Below are 16,054 nucleotides of genomic sequence, written 5' to 3' on the forward strand. Positions count from 1 at the left end.
TCTTTGATATTCTTGTGTGGCAATGTCTTCATTAACATCTCTAATCATTTTTGAAATCATGTAGAATGAAATACATCAAGTTGTCTCATAACCTTCGTAAAGGTGTAGTTAGCAAGTTGAATTCCCAAGTTCCACCCCCGAACTCCTGAATCACGGATCTCCTGAATTCAATTATTGAACAACATCCACAAGTTGTCGCATATCCTCACTAGCAAACTACAATCCACATATACATTTCTACAACTAATGATAGATCCTTCCCTAGATCCACAATTTCCAAACTAGATAGAAAACCATCCATGCCAAGTTTCACTTCCACTTGATCTCTTGAAGATGTAATAGCTTCAAACCACAATCAATTCCCTTTTTGTTGGAAAAAGTAACTATGTTTGGTCTTCAATAATGTACTTGAGTCATTATGTAATGTACTTGTCAAAAGAATAAAGAAAATAATTTTTATTATTATTATTGTGACTTATTAAAGCATGGGTTTCATGCTTGGGTCACCATGTTTTAGGTCAAAGTCCCCATTGAGGACTTCTAGGATTTATTTTGAGTCTATAGAATTATTGTACATTTAAAGAGACCCTTCTTGGGCTTTTAAATCATGTAAAAAGGTTTAGTATTGAGTAAAATATGAATTATGGAACCTCCACACCATGTCGGCCTAAGGGAAGATCAAGTCGGCCTAAGACCCTATTCGACCCCACAAGAAGCCTATAAAAGGAAGGACATCGAATTCATTTGGAGCATCACTTCTCATCAAGTTCGAATTCTCTCTATTGGGCAGAAGTGCGAAAATTTATTGTTGAGCAGAAGTGCAAAGTGGGTAGCTGGGAAAGTCTGTTGTTAGGAAGCCGAAGTGAATGCGAGTTTGGGTGAGTCTAAGGAGTCAAGGAAAATCGAAATTTTGGTGGTGGTCTCTCTCTGTTTCGTGCTCTGGATTAGGAGATCGAAGTCTTCCAAGTTGGACTGTTGTCGGAAGTTGTTAACTGCTACAAGTTGCTGCATAGTCGAAGTTGTTGGGAAGAGGTCAATCTTCTAAAGGCTGACTTGGTGTGGAGGGAAGGTCTAGTCTTGTTCTAGGGTGAAGAATCTCAAATAATACTATTGAAAGGAAGAATTACTTTGACTGGGTTTTCCCCTCGAGGGGGGGTTTTCCCTGGCATGTGCCTACATCTTGTGTTCATTGTTTTATGTGCTACTGCTTTTGGTAATTGCTTGATGAACTAAAGAAAGAAGATATAAAGAATCGTAATAATAAGAAACATCACAAGTACTTATCAAGGTCAACAAAATATTTACTGCCTTTTTTATTTTCTAACATGGTATTAGAGCTTCCGTGAAGAAAGAAGAAAAAGATAGATCCATTCATAGGCACTATCTCAGGGAAGGAGTCTATTATATTCAAGGAGGATGTCTAACTCAATAAATGGTGAGAACAAATTTTAAGGAGCATCTAACTTCATATCCTAGAAGAAGAGGATTGACCTAATCCTCGAGAAGAACAACGTGCTAGATCTGGTAAAAGGAAATGTAAAGAAGCCTACAAAAGAAGTTAGTGATGCCGACAAAGTGAAATTTAGGGATCTAGAATTGGTGGCTATGACTCTAATGGTAGAAGGAATAAAATACAATCTTATCCCATTCATAGCTAACATCGATCATGCTTAGGAGATGTATGAAGCCTTGTCAAAGTTGTTCACTATTAAGAACATTGGTCAAGTAGCAAGTTTGAAGAATGAGCTAAGGAATACAAAGATGACTAAAGAAGATATTGTGGCAACCTTCTTTGTGAAGATAGCTTGACTTAGGGATGATCTCTTGGCCATCGATGAGATTGTTCTGAAAAAAGAATTTGTGATCACTGCTATATTAGGATTACCACCCTATTGGGGTGCATTTGCTTAAGGTCTCAACATTTGAAAGGTAGCTCCCACCTTTGAAGAATTATGGAGAACATGAAGTCAAGAAGAATTAAGGATTTCAATGATTGTCAGTCCTAAAGATCTAATGCTTATGTTGTGGATCATAAAGGAAAAATATCGAGGGGACCAGGGAAGAAAATTGACATATCTAAGATAGAGTGTTATCAAGTCACAAGAAAGTTCACTACAAGAGTGATTGTCCTGAGAATCCCAGGAATAAGAAGAGAGGAAGAGATAAATCCAACTTTGTTGAAGAAGGAGACTCAAAGAAAGTCAAGCCCGAAGAATCAAACATTAGGGACTTACACTATTAAGTCATTTGCTTTACATAACTTGTTTTATATGTTTTAGAATTTATAGGTTTTTAACATATTTTGGAAAAAACATTATGTATTGCTTTAATTTTATAGGTTTCCCTCAACCTTTGGAGGGAGCTCCCAACAACTCTCAAAGATAAGTATCTCATGTCTTTTCAGTTTTGGGTTCATGTACTCATTTAGTTGTGATTATATTAAATACTAATCACCTTTCTCCCTTTGTTGCCTTAACTAGGGAAAAACATCTGCAAGAAGGAGGATCTCTCAAGACAAGGTTAGTCAAGAAACAAAGGTATGCTTTGAATACATTGATTGAAAGGATAATTCATTTAATGATCTATTACTAACTTTGTTGTGACTAGTTGTATTGAATCTTAGTGGTTCTTGTTTAGGGTGATTCATCTCTTGATAAATCTACCCACCCCTCTCATATTCTTGATTGACTATGTAGAACCCTAGACAGGTTCTAGAAAACCCTAACCGAAGGGTATGCTAATGTGAATGTCTAAAATCCTAAGTTGCTTAGGGATATTATGAAATGTTATTGATGAAGTCATGATTGGGATTTTGGTATGATCACGAAATCCTAACTTGTTAGGATTGAGTGATAAGGTTTAAAGTCCCAGAACCTTTGAGGTTTTGGTAATGTAGGGTTTATTGTGTTCTACATTAGAACCCTAGCTCATTTGGGTTTGGTGGAATGTGTGAACAGGGCCATTACATTGTCTTAAAAAAAAATCTTTTGGTAATGTGTATGTTTTTATGATCAAACCTTAGTGTAATCAAAATGATCGTGTATCTAACTCTTATTTGATATTGTTGTGAAGTTGGGTTTGACTAGCACATGATATGAATGTATTTGCATGATGATGAAATCTAGGCATATATAGATATTTCCTTTTGCTTTAAATCCTAGGTTGATCCAAGTCAAGATGTATTAATGTTATTGGGCATATGATATGCTTATGTATGGTTATGAATTCCCAGATATGTGTGTTGACCTAGTTATTGATGGTCATAAGTCTTAGGACTTAATGGAAGTCCTTGTTTTAGGATTTAATGGAAGTCCTTGTTTGAGATTCTAGGATGATGATATTTGGAAATCTAAGGTTGTTGTGGCTAAACCTTAGAGAAGTTAAAATATCTAGTATGTGTGATATAACAATTTGAAATCTTTTAAGTGATTGTCGGGGGTTTGGCAGTTAAATCCTAGTAGTAATATTGTCTATTGTGTGTAATGTAACAATATGAGATCTATGTATTTAATGATTATTGAGATTGTGGAATTATAGGGTTTTGGAGTTAAACCTTAGTCAAAGTAAAATCTCTGAAATATGATGAATTGAGATTTGTGAAAATTTGTTGAAATTTGAATTTTTGGTTGACTCTAGTGATTGCTTGGAAATCTAGGGTTTGCAACTAACCCTAGTGATAGTTGGTCATGTTAGTGACTGTTTGATGATTGAAAATCTAGGGGTTGGAACTAACCCTAGTGGAAGCTAGTCAAGTTAATGACTAAGTTGTGATTGAATTTGATGAATATGTTTGTATGAAATCTAGGATTTGTATGAATCCCTAGTGAGAAGTCTAACATATATGTTTTGAAAGGTTGTTAAACACTTTGAAGATATATATTTGTGTGAATGGTTTCTAGGGTTTGCTATATGTTGTAGTAAGGTATGTCATACCTTTGGAAGACTTATTGAAACCCTAGATGGAATGAATGTTGTTATGAAATAGTCTAGGGTGTATAAAGTCCCTAGCAAGATGTTGAAGAGTATATGTCTCTTGTTTGGGTATCTGATATGAATAAAGTTGAAATGCTTCCGTGATTTTGATATGGCTAACATCATGCTTCTATAGTTTTGGTTGTACTTGCTATTGAAGTTGTGCAGGTACATAATCTTCAACTTGGTGAAGATGTTCATTGATGTGATAAGCATGATGGGGATGATGATAACTCTGATGAAATTGTTGGAAGCCATGAAATATTCTCTGATGTCGAAAAGAAGAAGTTGATCTCTCAGAGGAAGCATGAATAGAAGAGATCTCCCTAAGGTTAAGAGGGAGTCTAGATAAATAGGTGCTTCCTGGTTGAGAGGGAGTGACAGATATGGTTCTCTGCTTCATGTGTCATGCACTAGACCAGGACTAACAACCTTAAGTCTGAGTGAAGACCATGAACAAGAAAAGGAAATTGGAGAATGCATTTTTAAAGTGTTGTTGAAAGAAGGAAAGCAAGATCTAACTAAAGAATATGTTGTTGCATATGAAGTAGGAAGAAAAATGTATGATTGAGGAAACTTTTTTCAAAGATTCGGTTGATAGTCCTACTATGGAAAGTTGAGAAGCAACATATGTTGCATGTAAGACCCCGGAGGTTTGTATTGATGATGTACATGTGAAAGTATATTATTGATTGGGGTTGTGTTTGTACAGGTGAATCTATCGAAGGATTTGATAGCATGTTTGTTACCAATCAGTTTGATTGGGAGAGATTGGTCATTCTTGATCTATTGGATCAAGGGGTGTTGAGGCTTTGCGAGTGAAGCATTACTTGAGGAGACATCTAGGTGACACTTTGTGTTGATGTCTGAGTCCCCGAAGTTGGAAAGGTGGTGTTGATTATTGAGCTCTGTTTTGGATACACACCTGGATTTTTGGTTTGGTGGTTAGCAAGTAAGTATGATGGTACCTAGAAAGATTGCAAGCTTGAGTCCACCTTAGTCCCACTTTGATATATTGCCCTGGTCAAGAATCTAGTCCATGGCATTGCGATGCCTAAATTGTTGAGTCAATAGTTGGATAGATTTCCCTGGTCAGGAATCTTGTCCATGGCATTGCGGTGCCTAAAGTTCTTCATGGTTCATATAGTTTGAGATCTATATGTACATTATGAATACCTCCCTAGTTAAGACAGAGTGTTGGAAAAAGTAACTATGTTATGTCTTCAATAATATACTTGAGTCATTATGTAATGTACTTGTCAAAACAATAAAGAAAAGAATTTTTATTATTATTCTTGTGACTTATTAAAGCACGGGTTTCATGCTTGGGTCATCATGTTTTAGGTCAAAGTCCCCATTGAGGACTTCTAGGATTTATTCTGAATCTATAGAATTACTGTACATTTAAAGAGACACTTGTTGGGATATTGAATCATGTAAAAAGGTTTAGTATTGAGTAAAATATGAATTATGGAACCTCCACACCATGTCGGCCTAAGGGAAGATCAAGTCGGCCTAAGACCCTATTCGACCCCACAGGAAGCCTATAAAAGGAAGGACATCAAATTTATTTGGAGCATCACTTCTCATCAAGTTTGAATTCTCTCTACTAGGCAAAAGTGCGAAAATCCTATTGCTGGGCAGAAGTGCAAAGTGGGTAGCTGGGAAAGTATGTTGCTAATAAGCTAAAGTGAATGCGAGTTTGGGTAAGTCTAAGGAGTCAAGGAAAATCGAAATTTTGGTGGTGGTCTCTCTCTGTTTTGTGCTCTGGATTGGGAGATCGAAGTCTTCCAAGTTGGACTGTTGTCAGACGCTATTAACTGTTGCAAGTTGCTGCATAGTCGAAGTTGTTGGCAAGAGGTCAATCTTCTAGGTGCTGACTTGGTGTGGAGGGAAACCTTGGTCTTGGTCTAGGGTGAAGAGTCTCAAAGAATACTATTGAAAGGAAGAATTACTTTGACTGGGTTTTCCCCTCGAGGGGGGTTTTGCCCTGGCATGTGCCTACATATTGTGTTCATTGTTTTATGTGCTACTATTTTTGGTAATTGATTGATGAACTAAAGAAAGAAGATATAAAGAATTGTAATAATAAAAAACATCACAAGTAATTATCAAGGTCAAGAAAATCTTCACTGCCTTTTTAAATTTCCAACACTTTTTGCAATCACTAAATTACTAATAATTCTATGGACGTGCTTCCATCTACCGAGATACATGGATGTCAACAATTGTACTCACCACTTATCAAAGAAAGCAATAATATAACTATATCAACACGATAACTCCTCCAATAGTCTTCAAACACTTCAATAATACACATATTTTTAAACAAGTTGGCCACCTTATGTTGCACTTTTGATTTACCTAAGTCAATTGTGTTGTTGGAGTAGGCACTTCCAAAACATATATACCCAGAACCAATCCTAATTGAGAGAGTTGAAGAGCATCTTTGATGCAATAATTGTAGAGATAATAAAGAAGTTGTCCATCCCCGTGGAAAAATTTCAAGTCCTTAGAAATGACTCATTATGGATGGTGTTGAAAGCGGTAAATGGATCACAAATTTTCTTTCTTTTCCACAATGATGAGAACATCATTCATCAACTATACATATTTTTATTTGCCAAAATAAAAATATGTGCACACAAAAAAAAAAAAAAATGCATTATGTGGGTTTAAGATAGAAAAACTATCTTAACCACGCAATCAACTAATTGAGAAATTATCTCAATCAAACACTAAACCAAAAGTTGGATTAAATCTCTCAAATCCAACTACTTAACAATCAAACAACTCTGTAACAATTACATTTTATAACGAGAAATATCATTTAATATGCACAAGACAAATAAGAGTTAAATCTTCAACAATAACAATAGATTCCCACTTATTAAGGGCATAAAACCTTAACAATAGTTGGGCATCCCTACTAACAAGACATCCCTATTTATTGAGGGCCAATTACTAGTCATAACCCCTGCAGCATTGGTGAGGACTAGGGACCTGCAGCACTACTGAAAACTAAGAATGGAATTTGATGAACAAATTAATGGAGTGATTTTCCCATCAAATAAATTTAAAATTTTATGAACCCGTCAAAATCTTTGCTTAAAACTGTGAAAATAGGTGAGAGAGAAGTGAAAACGAGTGAATTTAACAAGTGGATATGTTTTGAAATCTGCCCACTTCATTCAATCTCTCGTAGTAGTTCCTCCACCTGCACAATTGCTCTTCCACCCCCCGCAATTCATCATTCGCAAACCGATCTGTTTAAACTGAAAAGCACTAGAACATTTCCATATGAAGGCCCTTCTTTTATATATAATATATGGAAAGCGTGTGTGTTACTCTTGCGTGGACAATGTCAACTCGTCATTGATATGTATCTGATACCATACCGCGTGAACAACATATTCCAATACCGTGTGGACCCACTTATTTCATTTTAATATTATCCATATACTGATGGTTTAACAACCCATTTGACTTACTTTAAGCTGATGCTGGACACTGGGGACGGCGAGACCTAACCAAGAAAGAAGCAATGTACCATTTGTCTAGTGAAGCTTCGTCTCGTATGATTTGCTCTTTCTATATACATTCATAGAAGGTTCAGAGAAATTTCTTTTTCTTCTCTTTAAAAAAATTTAGGTTAAATTTTGACTCCGGAATGATAGTTTACAGTAAGTGGAAGCAATGTACCATTTGTCTAGTGAAGCTTCGTCTCGTACGATTTGCTCTTTCTATATACATTCATAGAAGGTTCAGAGAAATTTCTTTTTCTTCTCTTTAAAAAAATTTAGGTTAAATTTTGACTCCGGAATGATAGTTTACAGTAAGTGGTTTCAAGTAGATGGTTTTGTGAGCATGGTATTATGCCAATTGTATTTGGTTGGAATGAAGCCTATAAAAGACCAACCAAGAGTTGAGCAAAGCCATTAAGCTGAGTTTTAACCAAAAACTAATAGAATTCTATTGGACTGAGTTGTATGTTTTTTTTTTTAATCTCTAGAATTGAGATTTTCCTAATGTTTCTGTATGTGATTGCTTTTACATTATGCTATGCTTTTACATTATGCTAACCCATTGTAGGAAAGCAACTATTGTGAAGTCTCTTGAGTCTTCTCATATGATTTTTTCTTTCGATGTACATCCATTGAAGGTCCTGAGAAATTTCGTTTTCCTCTCCATAAAAACAGTGAAGAAGCAACCTGTCATCTGTCTACCACTATTCTAAACTTTCATCTCGTATGATTTGCTCTTTCAATATACATTCATTGAAGCTACGGAGAAATTTCCTTTTCTTGTCTGCGAAAACAAGTCTCGCCTTATATATGATTTGTTCTTTCTGTAAACAAATTCTGGTTTCCCTCTTTATAAAGAGAGACATTAAGGAAAGAACCGAAAACAGAAGCCAGGAAACTTGAGTTTAATTCGATTGTATATTAGGGTTGTCGTAAAGTTAAACGTTGAATTTGTGGCTGGGGCTCTGATTACCCGAAAGCTAAACGTTGACTTTGTGGCTGGGCCTCTGATAACCCGAATGTACAATTGAATTAAGGTTAAGGAAACAAACATGTTAAAGATGGCCCTATAAAAAGAAGTGGAAAAAATAATTCCTGATCAATTTGATTGCAATAGCTCATGCTGTAAATTAGATGCGCTGCTCAGAGGCTTTATTCAAAAATTTCTGTAATCTTGTTGTGAAATCTACAGAAGGCCAAAGATGAGCACTTCATGAAGGCCATCACACCCTCATGAAGGACGCAGAATGGGAAAAGAGGTCTGAAATAGCCAGCAGTTTTATTAAGGTCAGATATGCCTCTCGAAGTCACCCCCTGGGAAAGAGATCTCTTACTTGCCTGCGTACCAGATGCCTTTCTTACATATTCATTGATTTGAAGTATCTCATGACAGGTCTCAGATTTGGTCCCATCGGTCCAAATCTATCAAATCCATCAGCTGAAGAAGGAGATATCTGACTTCCTTGGGCACCAGATGCCTTCCCACATATTGCATGTTGTGAAGAATCTGATGACAAAGCTGAGAAACTTTCACCATGTCTCGAAGTCCATGGGATCTAGCTGTTGCGTCTGAGTTATCATAGTCCATGAGATCTATCTATGTGTCTGACTGGTCATAATCTTTTTGAAGGCGATTTGATGGGTTAAACATTGCCATATCTGACTTCTTTCGGCACCAGATGCCTTCCCACATATTGCATGTTGTGAAGAATCTGATGACAAAGCTGAGAAACTTTCACATGTGTCGAAGTCCATGGGATCTAGCTCCTGCGTCTGAGTTATCATGGTCCATGAGATCTATCTCTGTGTCTGACTGATCATGATCTTTTTGAAGGCGATTTGATGGGTTAAAAATTGAATGGCAATGTTTATTAGTGAGAAAAGAGTTTTAGTCGAGCTTAGGATTGGATGATTGAAATTATGCTTGGAGCAGTTTTCAGGTATGGATTGGACCAGTTTAGGATTCGATGATTGAAATTATGTTTGGAGCAGTTTACGGGCATGGATTGGACCATAGTGGGGACCAAATTTTTCAATCATGGCTGAAGCAGTTCTCAAGCATATATAGTCTTGCCCAGGATTATCCTAGGCCCGATTTGATGAGTTAAACATTGAATCTATTAGTGAGTGAACAAGAGTGACCAGCTTAGGATTGGTTGATTGAAATTATGCTTGGAGCAGTTTTCAGGCATGGATTGGACCACAAAATTTGTGGGGACCAAACCTTTCAATCATGTCTAAAGCAGTTCTCAAGCATATATAATCGTGACCAGATTAGGATTGGATGATTGAAATTATGCTTGGAGCAGTTTTCAGGCATGGATTAGACCACAAAACTTGTAGGGACCAAACCTTTCAATCATGCCTAAAGCAGTTCTCAAGCATATATAATCCTGCCCAAGATTAGACTACAAAAACTATAAATACCTAAAATCCAGCACAGGATTGGTCCACAAAGCCTGTGGGGCTAAGAGATAACGAGGTAAGAGAAACTCGAACTCTCAACCTCGAGATTTTTCAGATAAGCTATCATACTCACGCGCTAACCAACGGCCCCACCACGCGTATTCTGAGTGAAGTTGCCAATGGGTAGATAGATTCTTTGCTTAAGCAAAGTTCTACTTGGCGTACACTGAGATTCCCACTGTGACTGTGGAACCAAGACTTCTAGGGTGGGCCCTCTTAAAACAAATCTGGCTGCTGTTCAGACGTTGACGTTTACAACTTTGAAGGGCTATTCACTACGAGTTGGACAATTTATGAAGGTTAGTTATCCTATCTTCTGCAGAATTTTAAAATGATGCATAGCTTTCTCTTCCGATATATTTTTCTTTATCAATGAAAACTACTCATCATAGCTGTTTTCCTTTTCATGGACGGTTTAGGGATGGCTGATATTGGTTAGATTTGAATCAGTCCCAGAATCCGATACCAATCGACTGACATGTTTCGGGTGGGCTGGGTGTTTATTGGAGTACAATGATGCTCTTATTCATTCCTTGATTAAATAATTTTCATGTGAATCTACTTCACTTTAAGTGAACTATAGAATATGAATTTCAATTTCAATTTAGTAACAAGAATATTTTTACATTTTTTCTTCACTAACAGGCCATGGCCTTGCATGGTCTGCTTCTATTCTGCACATTCATGGACATCGGCCTTATCAATGTATATGGTGACTCTAAAATAATCATAGATCACGTGAAAGGCAAACATAGTATAAAAATGATAGCCTTACAGGATGGCTGGGCAGGATTACATCTCTATGAAAGCCTGATATATTCCCTATCTTGATATATTCCCTATCTCACATATAAAACAGAAGCAAATTGAGCAAGCGGATGATCTTTCAAAGAAGGGAATGCAGTCTCCATAAGGTAAGTGGCAACTGAGTATCTCTATAGAATCAATCCTCTACATATGACATTCAGCGTTTCTCTATGCCCGGTATATAAGGTCGACATAAATCTGGTATGCTACAAGCTCTTTTTTTCTGGAATATACGTCACATGGCCAGGTATCTCCATATTTTTAGAAGTCTTTTAAATATTTCTATGATGAAATGATCTCTATGTAGTCCAAAAATTTTGAATATCAACAATAAAAAATGTATAAAAGAAAATACTTTCAGAACAGAATGCATTTCCGAGATAAAATCTCGCTACATCTCTGTAAATACAAAACTGTTTTTGAACATAATATAAATACCGTACTGCTTTTTCTTATGGAAAAAAATCAATCAAACTTGTTATTAGGTTACCATCTCAAAACAACAATATCTTACACTTTTTAATTAAGGACAACAATCACAGAAAATCCACTGTGAAATGAAATAGAAATATATATTGGTTATTTTTATGTTATTTTAAATATATTTTTAAATCTATAAATAAATTTAAGAAATATTTTCTAAAAAATAATAAAGTTTAAATTCTTATAATAACATTGATTTCTATAAATCATTTAGATGAATAGAATTATCTTATTTTAATTTTATTATTTTTAACTAAAACAATAGTCTTACTTGGATTCAAGGGTTCTTTCAAATATACATAGTCTTATATGGTATTGCACTGCAAAATTGGGGAAGACTACATCTCCACACATAACCATTAAATTATAACCTTAAATTATTTAAACAAACTCACCTTAATAATTATTAATCATTAATTTCTTTACTAACTAAATAATTATCAAAAACTTATTATTAAACCTTAATAACTTTAATTATTAATTTCCTTAATAGCTAAATAATTATTAAAAATTTATTCATTAATGAGAAACTCCAATTCAGATATTTAAATCAAATTAAATTTCTATTTGTGTTAGTGTTACCACCGTGTTATCATATACACTTGTGTGTTAGGCATAAGTCTTGGTATTTCCGTTGATAATGGTCTCGTATCCATTGTTGTGATTTCCCTCGTCTAGCCATCATGCAGCATTTCAAGTGCGTATTACAAGATACGCTCGACTCCTTTACGGCACGTGCACTCAATTCTTCAAAGTATACTTGCTTGATATCTTTGCTTTTATTGCTCTCTTATTTACAAGATTATTTGTGTGTTCCTTCGTAGTGTAATGTTTAGAAAGTAAATGACTTTTGTTTTCTTTTGTTCATGGTGCTCATTTGGCATAGTTATTGCTTATGTTATATATGATTTGATTGTACTTTTTTGGATCAGGTGTTTTCAGTTGCACCTCATTAATCTCATGGTTGTTTGATTAAATGAGGATCGTACATCACAGCATCAAGCAACATTTTGAAGATACATGGCAGGTTACATTTTACTCCTTTTTGTTTAGGGTACACATATTTCTTTTGCTTCCTCTGGTTTAAAATCTTTATTATATATTATTATAGATGTCATTTTCTACATTTTTCTAATTTTTATTTACTTATTTAATTGTGAAAAAAAAAATGAATTGTGTTCTTTTATTTTTTTTATTTTTCAGAGTGATATACTCATTTAAATCTTTACCTAACATGAAATTGATGTTGTATTTAAGTGTTCAATTAAAGAAAAAAAAGATGAATTGTGTTTTCTTTTATTTATTTTATTTTCCAAAATTATATATTTATTTACATCTTTTTTTTTCTTTTTCTTTTTCTTTTTTCCTTTTTTTCAGAAGAAAAAGTTGTATGGTATTTCTATTATATTCAAAAAAGACCAGTATATACATATGAGCAAGATTATATCTCCAGCATAGTATCCTAATCAGAAAATATTTTCAGTTTTACATCATTTTTGCTCATAAGACAAGTATGAGGTCAGTATAGAGTTTTATCAACATGGGAAAGTATACATCAGTTCAAAATTATGGCAATACCTGGTCAAATAAAAACATTTAATCCTGAAAATAGGAGCATGAAGCATACCACACCTTGTCCACTTTAAAAACCCGGCGTAGAGAAAGGCAGGGTGACGTATGTTGTAGATTCTACAGAGATGCTCAGATGCCACTTACCATAAGGAGACTGCATACCCTTTTGTGAGAGTTCATCCGCATGTTCGTTTTGTCCCCGTTTAATATGTGTGATAGGGAATAGTGGAGGCTTCCATAGAGAATTGATCCTGCCTAGCCATCCAGAAAGGCTGTCATTTTTTATGGTTTGATTTCCCTTCATGTGATCTATGATTATTTTGGAGTCACCATAGATATTGATAGGGGCCGATGTCCATGAATATGCAGAAGAGAAGCAGACCATGTAAAGCCATGGCCTCGGCTTTGTTATTTGTTCCATTGCCACCATTCCAAAACATGAAGTATTGAAGCTCACTTGATATACCGATATAAACACCACATGCGCATTTGCCTTCTTTTGCAGCACCATCAAAATGTGCCCGTGGGAAGAGTAGCAGATGTGAGTCTAAGGCTGTTTTTTGATGCTTCATCTGTTGAGGAATGTTTGGGAGAATTGAATAATAGAAGGGGGTAACCTTATCAAAAATATGCCCAAATTCCTCCGTACTGTTTTGGAAGATCCTTTTATTTCTCCACTTCCATATGAACCAGTTGACTATTAGCCGAATGGGACGCCAAATTGTTTTCTGAGAACCCCACCATTCATATGCATCTGTTATGGAGGGGTGAGAAGTTTCAGGAAAACCAAAATAAGATGCCATCTGCTTCCATAAATTCTGAGATAGTGGACAATTTAAGAAAATGTGCATGTTATCTTCTGTATTAGATAGGCAGATTATGCATATGGCTGGTCCATGCCAGTTTCTTTTCTGTAAATTTGCCCATGTTAGATTTTTGTTATAGTAAACTAGCCACGAAAACAGTATTATTTTTAGTGGACAGTCGGTCTTCCATAAAGAGTATGGAAAAAGTTTCTGAGAGATTTCTCTTCGTTGTTCTATCAAGGATAGATATATGTCTCTCACTAACACATTGGTTCGGCCTCTCTTAACCTGCCAAACAATCCTATCTCTGTCCTCTGTTTTGAAAATTCCAGCATTTTTCATAGTCCAAATAATCTTGTCCCATTGGACAACCATTGTACCTCCCAAGCCCAGCTCTCTATTCGATTTCCATAGAGGAATAGCCCCCTTCCATTCTTTTATTACTTGTGCCCAGTAGAAGAGGCCTTTTTGGTGAAGGAGCGTGAGAAGTTGTGGAGAAATCGATGAATCCATCTCTACCCCCATGATTGCATCCGATCCTATAAGAATGTTGTTTCCTGTATGCAGTTTCCAAATTATATTCCTGATGAAGAAAGGGAGGATCTTTTGAAAACTTCTCCAGATCGCCGATCCTTGTGAGGGCCACATAAATCTGTTCCTATACCAATAATATATATCCTTGTTCCCCATATATTTCATTCTGATAGCTTGACTCCATAGGCTTTCCTCAAAGACCGCTCTCCAAAATGATTTGCATAATAGTGCCAAGCCGAACAGACGAAGATTCATTAGCTCCAACCTCCCATTTTTTTGGGGAGGGAGGATTTTTCCAGTTTAGTAAGATGGTATTTCTTCTTATCCTTGCATCCTCCCCAGATGAAGGTAGCCATTAGACAGTTTAATTTTTTAATGATAGTTGAAGGAATGTAAAACGGATGTGCCCAATAAATAGAAATCTGTGCTAGAGTCGACTGAGAGAGTATCATTCTGCCAGCTAAGGATAAACATTTAAATTCCCACCCCGATATTCTCTTGTAAAATCTGTTAATGATCCATGACCAGTCAGAAATGTTGTAACCCGTGGGCTTAAGATGGTATCCCAGATATTTGATACCCTCTTTGATGGAAACTGCCTAGATGTTATATAACTGTGATAGATATTCCATCTCGTCCAAATTAACATTACCGAAATGAAAGGAGGATTTCCCTTCGTTTATAAATAACATTGTGGCCCTTTGAAATGATTTTAATATCTCATGCATAATGAGCCAAGATTGTCTACATAGTAAAGCAAATAGTAGGACATCATCCACGAAAAGCTTGTGTGTAAAAGAGTTATCTCTGGAAATGGACAACGAGCCGATATTTCCAACAGCAACTGCTCTTTTCAGATGTAGACTAAGAGTATCCATGACTATGATGAATAAGAGAGGTGACAGGGAGCATCCCTGTCGTAGACCTCTTTCAGCTAAGAAGAAGGATGTGGGATATCCATTTATGAGAATGGCGAAGTTGAACCCTTCCACACAAGCCATGATCCATTTAGTGCACAGGTCGTTTAGCCCGATTTTTATAAGTAAACATCTCATATAGCTCTAATCTAAGTAGTCGTAGGCTTTTTTAAGATCGATTTTAAGGATGGCAGCTCCAATTTTTTTGGTTTGCATTGAATGTAAAGCTTCCTGAGCGATAGCCGCTGCTTCTAAAATGTTTCTGCCACTTAGAAACCCATGCTGCTCTTTTGAGATATGTTGAATGTGAACTTGTTTGTGTATTATTTAAAATAAAGATAGATTTTACTTTTTTTTCTTACTAAATTCATAGATATGTATATTTTGGAATTGAAATCTAACTTTTAAAATTAAATAGTAAAAATACATTTAATCCTCCCACCTTTTTTATCTCGCTCTCCAATGTTACACTCACATAAAGATTAAAACTAAAACCAGAAATTGATGAGTCCTATTTATTCCTTTCTCTAGAAACTACACATTTATAACACCACTACATCTAGTTCACCTTAATTTTACATTATATATAAAAATAAGCTCTTTGCGCCAATGTTACACTCACATAAAGATTAAAACTAAAACCAGAAATTGATGAGTCCTATTTATTCCTTTCTCTAGAAACTATACATTTATAACACCACTATATCTAGTTCACCTTAATTTTACATCATATATGAAAATAAGCTCCTTGTGGTAAGAAATCTCTTTCATCTTAAATTTAATATAGATAGAAAGGGACAAGTCTAGGAGGAATTGTCTGGACTGCCATTTTTGGCCTGAATTCGGCCAAAACAATTTCAAAAAATCTTGCCTGAGCAATGTTTAAATCATGTTTTTGAAAGCGGCAATAAATTCAACACCATCAAAAATTTCTGGGGCACCCAAAATCTTGAAGTTTAACAACTTTAATCTA

The 16,054-nt window shown here is 35.5% G+C and overlaps 1 long non-coding RNA gene across 1 annotated transcript in view; it reads left to right on the forward strand.

Annotated features, from left to right (window-relative positions):
* The first annotated feature begins 7,458 nt into the window (after nt 1-7,458).
* The window catches only part of LOC149245448 (uncharacterized), a 29,945-nt gene continuing 21,349 nt past the window's right edge, over nt 7,459-16,054 (forward strand). Inside the window, exons 1-2 of the long non-coding RNA XR_016265547.1 lie at nt 7,459-7,582; nt 12,185-12,279. This is a non-coding gene — a long non-coding RNA (uncharacterized LOC149245448). The remainder of the gene's footprint in view (nt 7,583-12,184; nt 12,280-16,054) is intronic.

The sequence above is a fragment of the Pinus tabuliformis genome, chromosome 7 (assembly GCF_031772625.1).
Source record: "Pinus tabuliformis cultivar Carrire ecotype Pingquan chromosome 7, CPIR1, whole genome shotgun sequence".
Lineage (NCBI taxonomy): Eukaryota > Viridiplantae > Streptophyta > Pinopsida > Pinales > Pinaceae > Pinus > Pinus tabuliformis.